Source organism: Aegilops tauschii, chromosome 6, assembly GCF_002575655.3.
Source record: "Aegilops tauschii subsp. strangulata cultivar AL8/78 chromosome 6, Aet v6.0, whole genome shotgun sequence".
Classification (NCBI taxonomy): Eukaryota; Viridiplantae; Streptophyta; class Magnoliopsida; order Poales; family Poaceae; genus Aegilops; species Aegilops tauschii.
Window position 1 is genome coordinate 453,914,925 of NC_053040.3, and position 13,371 is coordinate 453,928,295.

Consider the following 13,371-nt stretch of genomic DNA (forward strand, 5'->3'; position numbering starts at 1 on the left):
GAAGTAGTTTATTTTTAGTAAGAACTACTTTATTTAATTTATTTATAGTAAGTGCTTAGTAGTTGAACTAGTTGATTAATTAATAAAACTACTTTATTTTATTTATAGTAAGTGCTTAATTAGTAATTGAACTAGTTGATTTAACAAAACTAGTTTATTTTACTATAGAAGTAGTTTATTTTTAGCAAGGAAATTAATAGAACTAGTTTGTTTTTTTAGTTAAAGCAATTATTCCCGCATCGACGTCGACGATGCCTATCCCGCATCCTCGTCGTCGACTCGGCGGAGGAGGCCGGCTTGATCAGAGGGGCCATGTCCGGGACTGGGCTCCGCCGGGCTGGTTTTGGGAGGTGCTACCTTCCGGTGGGCGTAGGTTGGTGAGGAACCAGCCCGTCGTTGACCCGATCCTTGTTTGGTGGCGCTCGCGTGGGCCAGTGACGGTGCCGAGGCTTCCGGACACCGCGGAGGTGGTACGTCACCGTGTCAGCGAGGAGGACCAGCACGTCCGTCGCTACATGGTTGCGTTGGAGGGCAGGTTCGACAATACCTGGCAGGTTCTTCAGGGATCTCACTGGAGCTATGATCCTGTGATGGTTCCGTCCCTTTGGGTGTCCACCGCCCGCGCCGATACCCGTCGGGCGCTACTGTTCTAGCTGTACTAGCGATGCTATATGTATGATAGTATTCGAGGTGTATTAGTGATAATATTCGACGATGTACGGACGCATGGAGATGATGTAGTTTTGCTTATAATTGAATGCATCCTAATTTGAATACTACTTTATTTTGTGATTTGATTTTGCTTATTGAATGCTCAAAGTGGAAAACTACTCCGATCCTACTTTGAATGCTAAAATTGGAGAGCACTATGATTAGTTGATACCTTATAGGGTTTTTGTTTTCGCAGAAATCTAGGAGCCCCCGGCCCCTCCATCATCCCCGCCGTCGTCCCCGTCACCGCCCCCTCCGACATCGAGGTGAGACCAGCCAAATCCTCTTTTAGAAAGATAATTAAATGTCAGAGAGGAATCAGTGAGGGAGAGTCTCCACCATATATGAGAGGACGAAGAATCCCGACTGTTGTCGTGGGGGTAGCTTCTCCTTCGTTCCCGTGTGCTAGACAATTTGGTGTAATGCACTCGAGAACGAAAGGAGGAGCTACCATCACCGACGGTCGCAAATGTCAGAGAGGAATCAGTGAGGTAGAGTTCCACCATATATATATGAGAGGACGAAGAATCCCGACTGTTGTCGTGGGGGTCGCTTCTCCTTCGTTCCCGTGTGCTAGACAATTTGGTGTAATGCACTCGAGAACGAAAGGAGGAGCTACCATCACCGACGGTCGCAAATGTCAGAGAGGAATCAGTGAGGGAGAGTTCCACCATATATATATGAGAGGACGAAGAATCCCGACTGTTGTCGTGGGGGTCGCTTCTCCTTTGTTCCCGTGTGCTAGCTAGACATTTTGGTGTAATGCACATGGGGACAAAGGGAGGAGCGACCATCACCAACGGTCGAATGTATACACCACGTGAGCTGAGAGTTTTCAAGAAAAGACTCGACAAACCGATAGTCAACCCGTGATGAATAATAATGATCTAACTTAGGTTTTTTAGTACATATATTTAATTGTAGATGTTTAATTTTTGAATTATGAACATAGGAAATGTCGTACTCGGACGATGAAAGTCTCCCGGGGGAGTGCGACTGGTGCCACGACGACCGAGGTCAGTGCGACAGGCCTCACCTGGACGAAGATCGGCGCTTCAGTATTAAGCTGGAGGAGACGTTCGATGTTGAAACGGTACGCAACGACGACAAGTGTTATTTTTTCGTAATTAAGCACGACTTCAACTATTTCAACGTGTATTTTTCATCTTTTACAATTCGGCTAGCTTATCCCATGCCATGCAAGACACTACGTCTTGGAGAGGATGGGTTTTGAAGACCATGAAATTATGGAAACAAAGAAAATTCACCTAAGGACCCATCATGATATAGATTTTGAAGTAAAGCTGTATAATTCTGAGAGCGTAACCCATTTTGGTTGCAAAAATTGGGAAGCATTTTGCAAGATGTATGGTTTTGATGAGGGTATGCTTGTCACCATGGATCTTGGTGATCCTGACATCGAGCAAGACAATATGGACATTTGGGTCCTTGTTGATACGCCTCCAATTCTACCGCTATGTGAGTTTTCTCAAACATAGTTATTAGCTAATTTATATTGTTCATTTCAAAATAGTTGACAGCTTATTTTCATTGACAGCTTATTTTGATTGTTCAAACAATGTGCGGAACATGGTAGACAGAACCTACTACACCGATGGCTCTGAGTTAACTTATAAGGAGAAAACTCATCTGGTCGGATTTTGTACTGATATTGAGAATTACAATATCAACAATCAAACTCCTCAATTATGGTCAATACGTGCCACTAGTGCACGTGTTGAACTACGGTAACTACTATGGAGATACCCTGGTAAGATTTCTTACTATTACGACATCCGTGCATATTTTGCATAGTTCTAAAACTAGTACATTATCATTGCTAACTATGAAGTTATTACTATGTTTTTCAACAGATAATCCCAGAGGATTGTGTGCCTCATTTGATGTATCAGAATGGTAGGCTTGATGTTTTGAATATACAACCAGGTCATCCTACGAATCTCAACTGTCCATACCGGATTTCTAAAAGAAGTGGAGACATGCAAATCAAAGAATGGAAAAAATGTATGGACAGTCGCAAGGAGGTTCTTGGAAGCAAAAGGAAGCGAGGCGCAAGAATTGGAGACAGGATGATCTCCATTCTCCATAATGGAGAGTGAGGGTCTATATTGTTTTATGCTATTTTACCTTAAAGAGGGTATTTCGGTCCTACCTAATACTGATGATCATGTGCTAAGAACAATTAAGTAGGGTTGGTTCGATGACTGTGAGGATGATGATCGTATGACTTGTTATTAATAACGAGTAGAAGTTGTATGATGATGATTACTAGGACTTGTTATTATATATGATGATGCATGATGCGCGCATGAAGAGTTATTATATATCAGCGGGTGAAATGAACATGGATTGGATTGAAGTGAAGGCAACATGCATGTGGTGCGTGTCGAAAGTAGTACAATCCAAACTTGATCAAGTCCGGATTAGTATTACTTTCGACATGCACCACATGTTGCCTTCACTTCAATCTAAGCCATGTTTAGGCATAGCAGTACGTAGCGTTGGTAAACCAAGCACGGAGATATAAGAGAGGACACTTCTCTCTAATAGCTACATAATAACAACCTAAATTAACCCCCCAAAACCCCCAAACCCCCCCCCCCTTTCAAAAAAAAAAACAAAAACCTCAGCTCCTGCCAGGTGCTGACGCGTGGATGTCTATTGGTCTCGGTTGGTGGCACCAACCAGGACCAAAGGCCCTCCTGCCTGGGCTCCCCGCACCGGCCACGTGGATGGCCTTTAGTCCCGGTTTGTGTAAGAACCGGGACTAAAGGGCTAGGGCATTAGTAACGACCCTTTAGTCCCGGTTCCAGAACCGGGACTAAAGGCCCTTATGAACCGGGGTAAAAGCCCCTTTTCCTACTAGTGATACACACACACACACACACACACCTCAGAATGGCTATGGAAATGTCAAGATTGGTAGGTATTATGAGTTTTTTGGGTAAGATGTATGGGCATATGTGTAGGTGAACAAGAGTAATTCCTCCCATGTGATTTGGATGTATCGATGAAGTACGCACCAAGTCTCAATGTGAGAGTGGTCAATTCTTGATACCAAAGAGGCTAGCAATAAAGATGAATTAAGTGCAGAAGGTTTTCGAACTCAAATCAGTCATAAAGAACTCTAACATTGCACAAGTGTTTTGTGGCATTCACATAAAACCTAAGTAATCCCTTACTCCGAGGGGAAAGGTTGTGAGGAGTTAACCACCCCTCCCCTCCCCCCAACCGTATAAACATTATTGGTTTACTTACAACACCACTTGGATCGATGTCTTAATCTGCTCTAGTCAATTCTAAGTTCCCAAGTTTTAGTTTATTAAGTAAAAGAATGTCTCAAGTACTAATCAAATTTAACGCACTAATTCACTTATAGACTCAAGTTTCATTTATTGGTATGTTCCTTCATTACACTTTAATTACCTCAAAACTATATGCTTATTTTTGCGTAGTAATAATACATTTTTGTTATATACATGTACTGTATGCATGTATAAAAATAAATATACATGTGAAGATTGCACATATAGTCACTAACCGTCGCATGTAAATATGTATGAGGTTGCAATTTATCCGTCACCTACAAAGGCTTGGACAACACTATACTAGAGCAGCCCGTAATCTATACCTACTAATAAAGCAAGGTGCGTTTCACCAATTTTTTTCATCCGTTCGCCCTAGAAAATAATTTTGTTCTATCCGAGATGGTACTAAATTCTTATGCGTTCGTCTACTAGAAGAAAAATCATTTCCAGAATTTCGTACGTGGACCACACGCTGTGGCCCAGCGAAGCGAACCCACTTATTTTTCTGCCAACGCAGCTGCGAAAAATATATTTTCCGCACATGGCGACAAATAGTCAGAGCTTCGCACATGACAACAAATAATGAGATGGCCCATTCTTTTTTGTTTCTGTGTTTTACATATATTTTTTTCTCATTCCCCCATCTCTTTTTTTCGTTCCAAATTTATTTTATAAATTCAAAATTGTCAAAAAAAGTTCAAAAAGTAAATACAAATTTGGAAAATATTCAGAATTCCAATATGTACAAATAAAGCAAGGTGCGTTTCGCAAATTATTTCATCCGTTCACTGCTGATTTTTTACCCGAGGTGATACTAAATTCTTATGCGGTCGTCTGCTAGAAAAAAAAGGCTTTTCCAGAATTTCGTAAGTGGGCCGCGTGTTGTGGGCCAGCGAAGCCAGCCCACTTATTTTTCTGCACACGCAGCTGTCAAGATTCTATTTCTGGCACAGGGTGACAAATAGTCGGAGCTTCGCAGAGGACAACCAATAATGAGCTGGCCCATTTTTCGTTGTTCCTGTGTTTTACTTCTGTTTTTATTCTCCTTCCCCTATTTATTTTTTTCCCTTCCAAGTTTATTTTTCTTATAGAATTTATTTCATAAATCCGAAATTCTCAAAAAACATCCAAAATTAAAAAAAAATACAATTTTTGGAAAATGTTCAGAATTCCAAATTCTTGTTGCTATTTTGAAAAATATTCAGAACTAGAAAAAAGTTTCCCATTTTTCTACAAAAAACTATTGTTTTGCAAAATTGTTCGAGATTTCTAAAAAGAAAATTACATTTTGAAAATTTCTCCAAATTCGAAAAATATTCTTGGTTTAGTGAAATTTTCACAATTTAAACATAATATTCACATATAAAAGACACATTTTCAAAAAATGTTATGAATTTTCAAAGATGTTCCCGTTTTATAAAATGTTCACAAATTGAAACAATGTCCATGTTTTTACAAAAAAATGGTGTTTCTAAAAAACGTTTGTGATTTTAAAAAATGTTCCTGTTTTAAATCTTGGTTCTTGTTTTTCTAAAAGTTTACATAATTTTCAAAAACTTGCTCAGAATTTTAAAAATGGTTCATGTTTCCTACAATATTCAGAAACTTCATGCCTTAAATCTTCTTGATTGAATGTAAAAATAGATTGAATAATTCATGAGCATTCTCTCATGTACGATGTCATAACAAAACTCTTAAATGCACCTCCATCAATGAATGGAAAATATCGGATTGATTAATTCACACCCAGCAAAACCGAGAAGCTAAATGTTCATTTTTTGCGTGCACGCTGGGTTTTGCTTGCACATATAATTCTCACTAATTTCAAATACATATTATTTTGTATGCCGTTGCAATGCACGGGCATATGCGCTTGTCAACATACAAAAAGAATAGGGTGGCTTGGCAGTATTGGACTGAAGCAGCCCATGGTCCAAGTTGCACCTGTGCGGATGCTGTGTGGCCTTGTGCGGCTGCAGGCGCTGGTGCACACCATCAAATGTGTCGATGCGGTGCATGTTTCAAATCGACTGGCCAAAATTTGTGCTCAGTAAATCGACCCAAAAACAAAAGTCGAATTGTACGTAGTCACTCCTAATAATCAATGGAGTAAACCATGCACCTACAAATCCGCCCTCACCTCTTGTCCGGTTTTGAGAGTGTAGGATTGAAATCAAATATGATACCACTTGATTCACTCAACCCACCACACGAACTGAAACTTACAACAAATGACATAATAAACTCACATGTACGGATACTAGGTAGTGCCCACCCTACACTGATCACATTCACATCTCCACAACCTGGCTCGTCGGCCAAGTGATGGCGATGGGGCTCGTCACCGTGTGCTCGCCGTCGCTCCATTCGATGGACCCAAACGTGTACTTCTCCGTGACGCTCCCGGCGATTTGCGGCGCGAAGGTGACCGCATACCCCTACGTCTTCTGCGTCGCACTGAACCGCAACGCCTCGGGGCTCACCGTCACAAGCACGCCCTCCGGGGCGGTGATCTTGGCCCGGTACGTCGTCGCGTCGCTGCCGACGTTGCGCACGACGCGGCGCTGCATGACGGCCGTCCGTTTTTTGCTCGAGGTGAACACCACCGAGAAGGCCGGGTAGTTCTGGTCGCCCACGGAGGAGCCCGTGCGTGTCGAGCAGCTGGTGGACGAGCCGAAGATGGCGACCTGCTTGGCGGTGTAGCCGAGCGCGCACAGGAAGGTGATGTAGTCCTCCGTGCCGGCGTCGTACACAAGGCCCGGGTCGACGGCACTGTTGGGGTCGATGTGTCCAGCCCCGCGCACGAACGGCGTGGACGCCTCGCCGATGGACATATCACCGATCACGCCGCCGGCGCTGTCCGTGTTGCTTGCGGTGGTCATCAGGATGGACTTGATCGCGACGGGGCTCCACTCCGGCCTCGCCTGCCGGAGCAGCGCCACGATGCCGCTCACATGCGGGCATGACATGTACGTGCCCGATATGATGTTGTACTTCACTCGCCTCGTGTCAAAATCAAGCTCCGAGGGCAAGTTGGCGCCCGTCCAAGCGGCGAGGATGTCCACGCTAGGCGCGGTCACGTCCGGCTTGAGGATCTCCGGCGCGCGGAAGTTCGGCCCGTGGCTCGAGAAGGATGCCATTCTAGGGAAGGAGGCGTCGAGCCGACCACGGTGCCGCGGAAGACGATCGTCACGGTAGGGGAAGTTTGCGTGCGTATGTACTTTTTAATCTTCTCAGCGGCAGCGAATGGGACGTCCGTAGCGGGGTGGACATGAGGGCTGGTGATGAGTTTGCTTGCTCGCTCTTCGTCTACTTCATCTACGTCCGTGTCGCCCTCATCATCACCATGTCCACCGACGCCGAACGTGCCGCCGACGAGAAGCTCGAGGCCGACAAGAAGGCCGCCGAGGACACCGCTGCTGCCGCCACCGCCGCGGCGGCTTCTGCATGGCCTACTGGAGGGTATAACGCGTATATCCCTCTCCTGATTATTTCCGTATTAGCAGTACTAACATTATGTGTAGATCCGTCTACTGTTTGCGTAGTACGTGCTCGTTTAGATTAGTATCAGTATGTTGCTAATTCTGTCAATGCCATGCTAGTCATCTATTTATGGATTAAATTAGTCGAAAAATTATCTATTTACTCAGCAATCCAAAAACCTATTATGTGTAAGAATTTTTCGGCAAGTGGCTTTGCTGTTGCACTGAAACCGGATAAGTTTACAGGTACGTACTTTAAGCGTTGGCAGACTAAGACCAATTTATGGCTCACGGCTATGAACGTGTTCTGGGTCACCGGTGTCCCCACGGGAACGATTGCTCCTGAACAGGAGAGGGCGTTCAGGGAGGCCACCGTTGTGTTTCTCGGAGCAGTTCTTAGCGTGATCGGAGATAAATTGGTCGAAGCATATTTACATGTGCACATCGCCAAGGACTTGTGGGAGACGCTCGAATCTAAGTTCGGGGCCACCGATGTCGGGAGCGAGATGTATATTATAGAGCAGTTCCACGATTACAAGATGGTTGAAAATCATCCTGTATTGGAGCAGGCTCATGAGATAATATGTATCGTTAAGGAGCTTGAGCTTCTTAAGTGCGATTTACCGGGCAAGTTTGTCGCGGGTTGCATAACCTCTAAGCTCCCTAATTCCTGGAGCAACTTTGCCACCACTCTAAAACATCAGAGGCGTGAATTCTCTGTGTAGGATGTGACCATCTGAGTGTTGAGCAGAATTCGAGGGCAAATGACTCGCATGGAAAAGGGACCGAAGGGACTTCTGTCACCAACATGGTGAACTAGAGGAACCTCAACTCCCACAAGCCCAAGGGAAAGAACGGTGTCCAACATAATACCGACTTTAAGAAGAAGGGTAAGAAGAATTTCAAGAAGAACAAGAAGGATGAGGGCTGCTTTACTTGTGGTTCGATTGAACATTGGGCCAACAAGTGCCCAAACAAGTTTAAGAAGTCAGGACAGGACTCCAAGTCTGTCAACATGATTATGGGCAACAATGAGAATGGTGCATCTGGGTACGGTAATTTATTTACTGTTTTTTCAGTGTTTCGGCCTACCGATTGGTGGGTGGACACAGGTGCAGGTGTTCATGTGTGTGCTAACATTTCATTGTTCACGTCTTACCAGGTCACAGGCCACGGGTCCGTATTGATGGGGAATGGCGCGAGTGCTTCTGTTCATGGTGTTGGCACGGTCGATCTAAAGTTTACTTCGGGAAGGATCGTGCAGCTGAAGAACGTGCAACATGTCCCCGCCATCAAGAAGAACCTCGTTAGTGGCTCCCTTCTATGTAGAGAAGGGTTTAAGTTGGTCTTCGAGTCTAATAAATTAGGTGTTACTAAATATGGACTATTTGTTGGAAAAGGTTATGAGATCGGAGGGATGTTTCGCCTTTCCCTCGCAGATTTTTGTAATAAAGGCGTGAACCATATTCATTCGAGTGTTAATGAATGTGAAGTTTGGCATTGGCGTCTTTGTCACATTAGTTTTGGTGTTATGACGCGGCTAGCTAAGTTGGATTTAATCCCGAGTTTCACTTTAGGCAAAGGTCCTAAGTGCCTTTCATGTGTGCAAGCTAAGCAACCTCGCAAGCCTCACAAGGCTGCAGAGGCGAGACACTTGGCACCATTAGAACTCATACATTCTGATCTTTGTGAGATGAATGGTGTGTTGACTAAAGGTGGAAAGAAATACTTCATGACATTGATAGATTATTCCACTAGATATTGTTATCTGTATCTGTTAAATATTAAATATGAGGCTCTACACTACTTTAAAATCTATAAGGCAGAAGTTGAGAATCAACTTGAAAAGAAAATTAAACGAGTCTGGTCAGATCGTGGTGGAGAGTACTTCTCGAGTGAGTTTGATTCCTTTTGTGCGGAACACGTCATTATTCATGAGAGGACGCCTCCCTATTCACCCCAGTCAAATAGGGTTGCCGAGCGGAAAAAGCGTACTCTAACTGATTTGGTTAACGCCTGTTATATACATTGGGTTTATCCAACGCATGGTGGGGGGAGGCTATATTGACAGCTTGTCATGTCCTGAATAAAGTTCCGACAAAGGATAATGAGATCACTCCCTATGAGAAATGGGCGAAGAGAAGGACAACAATCTCATACTTGCGTACTTGGGGCTGTTTGAAGAAAGTCAATGTGCCGATCCCCAAAAAGCGTAAACTTGGACCCAAGACGGTGGACTGTGTTAATTTGGGCTACGCTAAGAACAGCGTTGGCTATAGATTTCTAGTAGTGAAATTTGAGGTTCCTGACTAGAAGGTCGGTACAATTATGGAGTCTAAGGATCATACATTCTTCGAGGATATTTTCCCTATGAGAGATATGCAAAGCACTTCTAGACAGGAACCTGAGGAGACTCCTGAGCCTGCCATTCCTATGAAATATTATGAACGAACACATGATGAAAATTCTGAGGAGGATGATGAGGAAACCCTTGGTATGGGCAAGAGACAAAGGATTGCAAAGACCTTTGGTGATGATTTCTTCGTGTACCTCATGGATGACACTCACCCTTCTATTTCAAAAGCGTATGCCTCTCCAGAAGCTGACTACTGGAAGGATGTGGTCCATAGCGAGATGGATTCCATCATGGCTAATGAGACATGGGAGATCACTGAGCGTCCCTATGGTTGCAAACCATTGGGATGTAAGTGGGTGTTCAAAAACAAGCGTAGGCCCGATGGTATGATTGAAAAGTGCTAGGCTAGGCTTGTGGCCAAGGGCTATGACCAGAAAGAAGAGGAAGATTTCTTCGATACTTATTCACCTGTGGCCAGACTGACCACCATTCGAGTATTACTCTCGTTGGTGGCCTCGCATGGTCTTCTCGTCCACCAGATGGATGTTAAGACGGCTTTTCTGAATGGAGAGCTGAACGAGGAAATCAACATGCAACAACCAGATGGCTTTGTGATAGATGGTCAGGAAAGAAAGGTGTGTAGGTTGCTGAAATCTTTATATGGCCTGAAACAAGCACGTAAGCAATGGCATGATAAGTTTAATACAACTTTGACAACTGTTGGCTTCGTTGTTAATGAAGCTGACAAATGTGTATACTATTGCCATGGTGGGGGCGAAGGAGTTATATTGTGCTTGTATGTTGATGACATACTGATATTCGGAACCAACCGCAAAATCATTGAGGAGGTCAAGTTGTTTCTATCTCAGAACTTTGAGATGAAAGACCTTGGTGTGGCTGATGTTATCTTGAACATCGAGCTACTGAGAGATGATGATGGTGGGATTACACTTCTGCAATCCCATTATGTTGAGAAGGTGTTGAGTCGTTTTGGATATTCGGACTGCACGCCATCTCAAACACCATATGATCCTAGCATGTTCATTCAAAAGTTCGAAGGCGCGGCTAAGGATCAACTGAGATACTCTCAAATCATTGGTTCACCCATGTACCTAGCGAGCGCAACGAGGCCTGCCATCGCGTTTGCTGTGAGAAAACTGAGCCGATTTGTTTCCAAACCGGGCGATGTACATTGGCATGCTGTTGAGAGAGTTATGCGCTATCTGAAAGGTACTATGAACTATGGACTTCACTATACCAGATACCCATCGGTACTTGAAGGGTATAGTGATGCGAATTGGATCTCTGATGCTGACGAGATGAAGGCCACAACTGGGTATATGTTTACTCTTGGAGGTGGCACAGTTTCCTGGAAGTCTTGCAAGCAAACAATCTTAACGAGATAGACAATGGAAGCAGAATTAACAACATTCACTACCGCAGGATGCTGCTAACGCGACACTACGATCAGAGACCCTTCGACGAAACTGTGTGCGATGCAATAATTGCAAACGGTGGTGTAAAAGAACCATCAAAAAAGGTGCAAATTTTTTGCGATGGCGGAGCCATCAAACACGGTTCAGATTTTAGTTGCGTGTGCGATCCAGGGCATACAGTTCAGTTCAATGAACTGTTTGCGATGAGGCGGAACAAAAGAAACGGGCAGCCTGATGAAGGCCTGTGCGATATAGAGCATACGGTTCACTCGGATGAACTGTTTGTGATTAGGCAGCACAAAAGAAATGGTCAGCCATATCAAGGTGTGTGTGATTGAGGGCATACGCTTCAGAAAGATTAACTGTTTGTGATTAGGCAACAGAACAGAAACGGGTCAGCCAGATCAAAGTGTCTGCGATTGATGGCATACACTTCACATGGATGAACTGTTTGCGATTAGCCACAACAAACTAAAATAGTTAGATAGATCAACGTGTGTGCGCTACACAGACACACGCATTCTAATTAAAAGAAGCGTGCGCGATGGTAATAACGAGCGCGCACGGTTGTTGCAACAAGACGCGTGCTGACATTGCCTATTGCGGTGCGCCCTATGGTGCAAACGCCACATACACGGCCGAGAAGGCGTAAGTGCCCACATTACGCGTTCCGGGAATAGTGCCGCACTTATAATCGTCAGTAAATTTTGAGCATGCATCCCGTCACAATGTTTTTTAGAAGAACAGGGAGGCCGCGTCCCGTCACATTCCAAATTGCAAACCCGTTCACACGGATCAAAACCTAAACGGTTTCCCACTTAGGAGCGTACTACTACTCGGTTATAAATACTACTACTCCAAGATGACTGCACATTCCTACTCAACTCCTCATCCACAAAAACAAACAAGTCATTCATCATCGTTCCCTTGCGTCTGCCATGGCCAGCGCGAGTTCTGGGTCGAGAGATTGCCACCAGGGAGACGCGAGCCTGGAAGCGGAAGCACGAGAGATGTCCCGCCTCACCGTGAAAGCAGCCAACATGTCCCACCGCGTGGCCGTAGTAGCAGAGAGGTCCTGCCGCGCCGCCGAAGCATCACGGAGGTCCCGCCGCACCGTCGATGCAGCAGACTAGTCCGGCCGCGCCGCGGAAACAGAAGAGATGTCCCGCCGCGCCGCGAATGCAGCAGAGATGTCCTCCCGCGCCGCGGCGGCCTGGAAAAATGTCTCGCGGGCAGGCGAGGACTCTTACAGGCGCATGCGTCCCTCGTCCTTAGGCAGATGGATCAGATCTCCAGGTGGGCGAGGTTGCAGGATGACCTGAAAGCCTCATTTGAACAATCTACCGGCGTCATCCGGCAACTAAATGAGAGCAATGTGAAGCTCCAGGCCGAGCGCGACCTGCTGAGGGCGAAGATCGTCGGAAGTGCGGAGCAGCGGGAGCAGAGCACTGCCTTGTTGAAGAGGACCGGCGTCATCGTCGAGAAACTTATGGACGAGAATGCCATGCTGCGCATCGAGCGCAGAAGGCTGGTGGAGGAATCCGTGGATGCTCTCAAGAAGCATCTTGAGGACAAGAAAGGGCTCATCGCCGCTCGCCGCGGAGACTAGTTCCCGCGGCCTGCAGCAACGCATCAACAAAGTAGAGAGTAGCGAGCCAGATCGTTGTCTTCCTTCTTCTTTTTCCCTTGTGTATTTCGGGTGTTGTCGCATGTGGCTTTTTTTAAATATGTTCCTAAATATGTGAGACAATTATTATCCACTGTTATCGTCCTTATATTCATCATGCTTGCTATAACTCGCAGTCGGTGCTATATAGGTCCGTCGGATCTTACATCAAGATCCGTGCAAAACTTTTTTTCTTCAGATTTTCATTTTTATCTCTTAATCTCAGTCCAGTGAGACATATAGCCACGCCGTAGAACAGGTGCTTGAGCGCCATTAATGGGGACGTTGGGAGGGAGGTGCGTGGTGGGTAGCGGTCAAAGGGGTCTCCTCCCGATGAGCACGCGCAGGGGTCTGATCGCACGCCTCTCGTACTCAAATAGCTACCCCGCAC

The 13,371-nt window shown here is 45.2% G+C and overlaps 1 pseudogene; it reads right to left on the minus strand.

Moving 5' to 3' along the window:
* Positions 1–6,331: 6,331 nt before the first annotated feature.
* LOC109773525 (subtilisin-like protease SBT1.4) lies at positions 6,332–8,738 on the minus strand (annotated as a pseudogene).
* Positions 8,739–13,371: the final 4,633 nt, after the last annotated feature.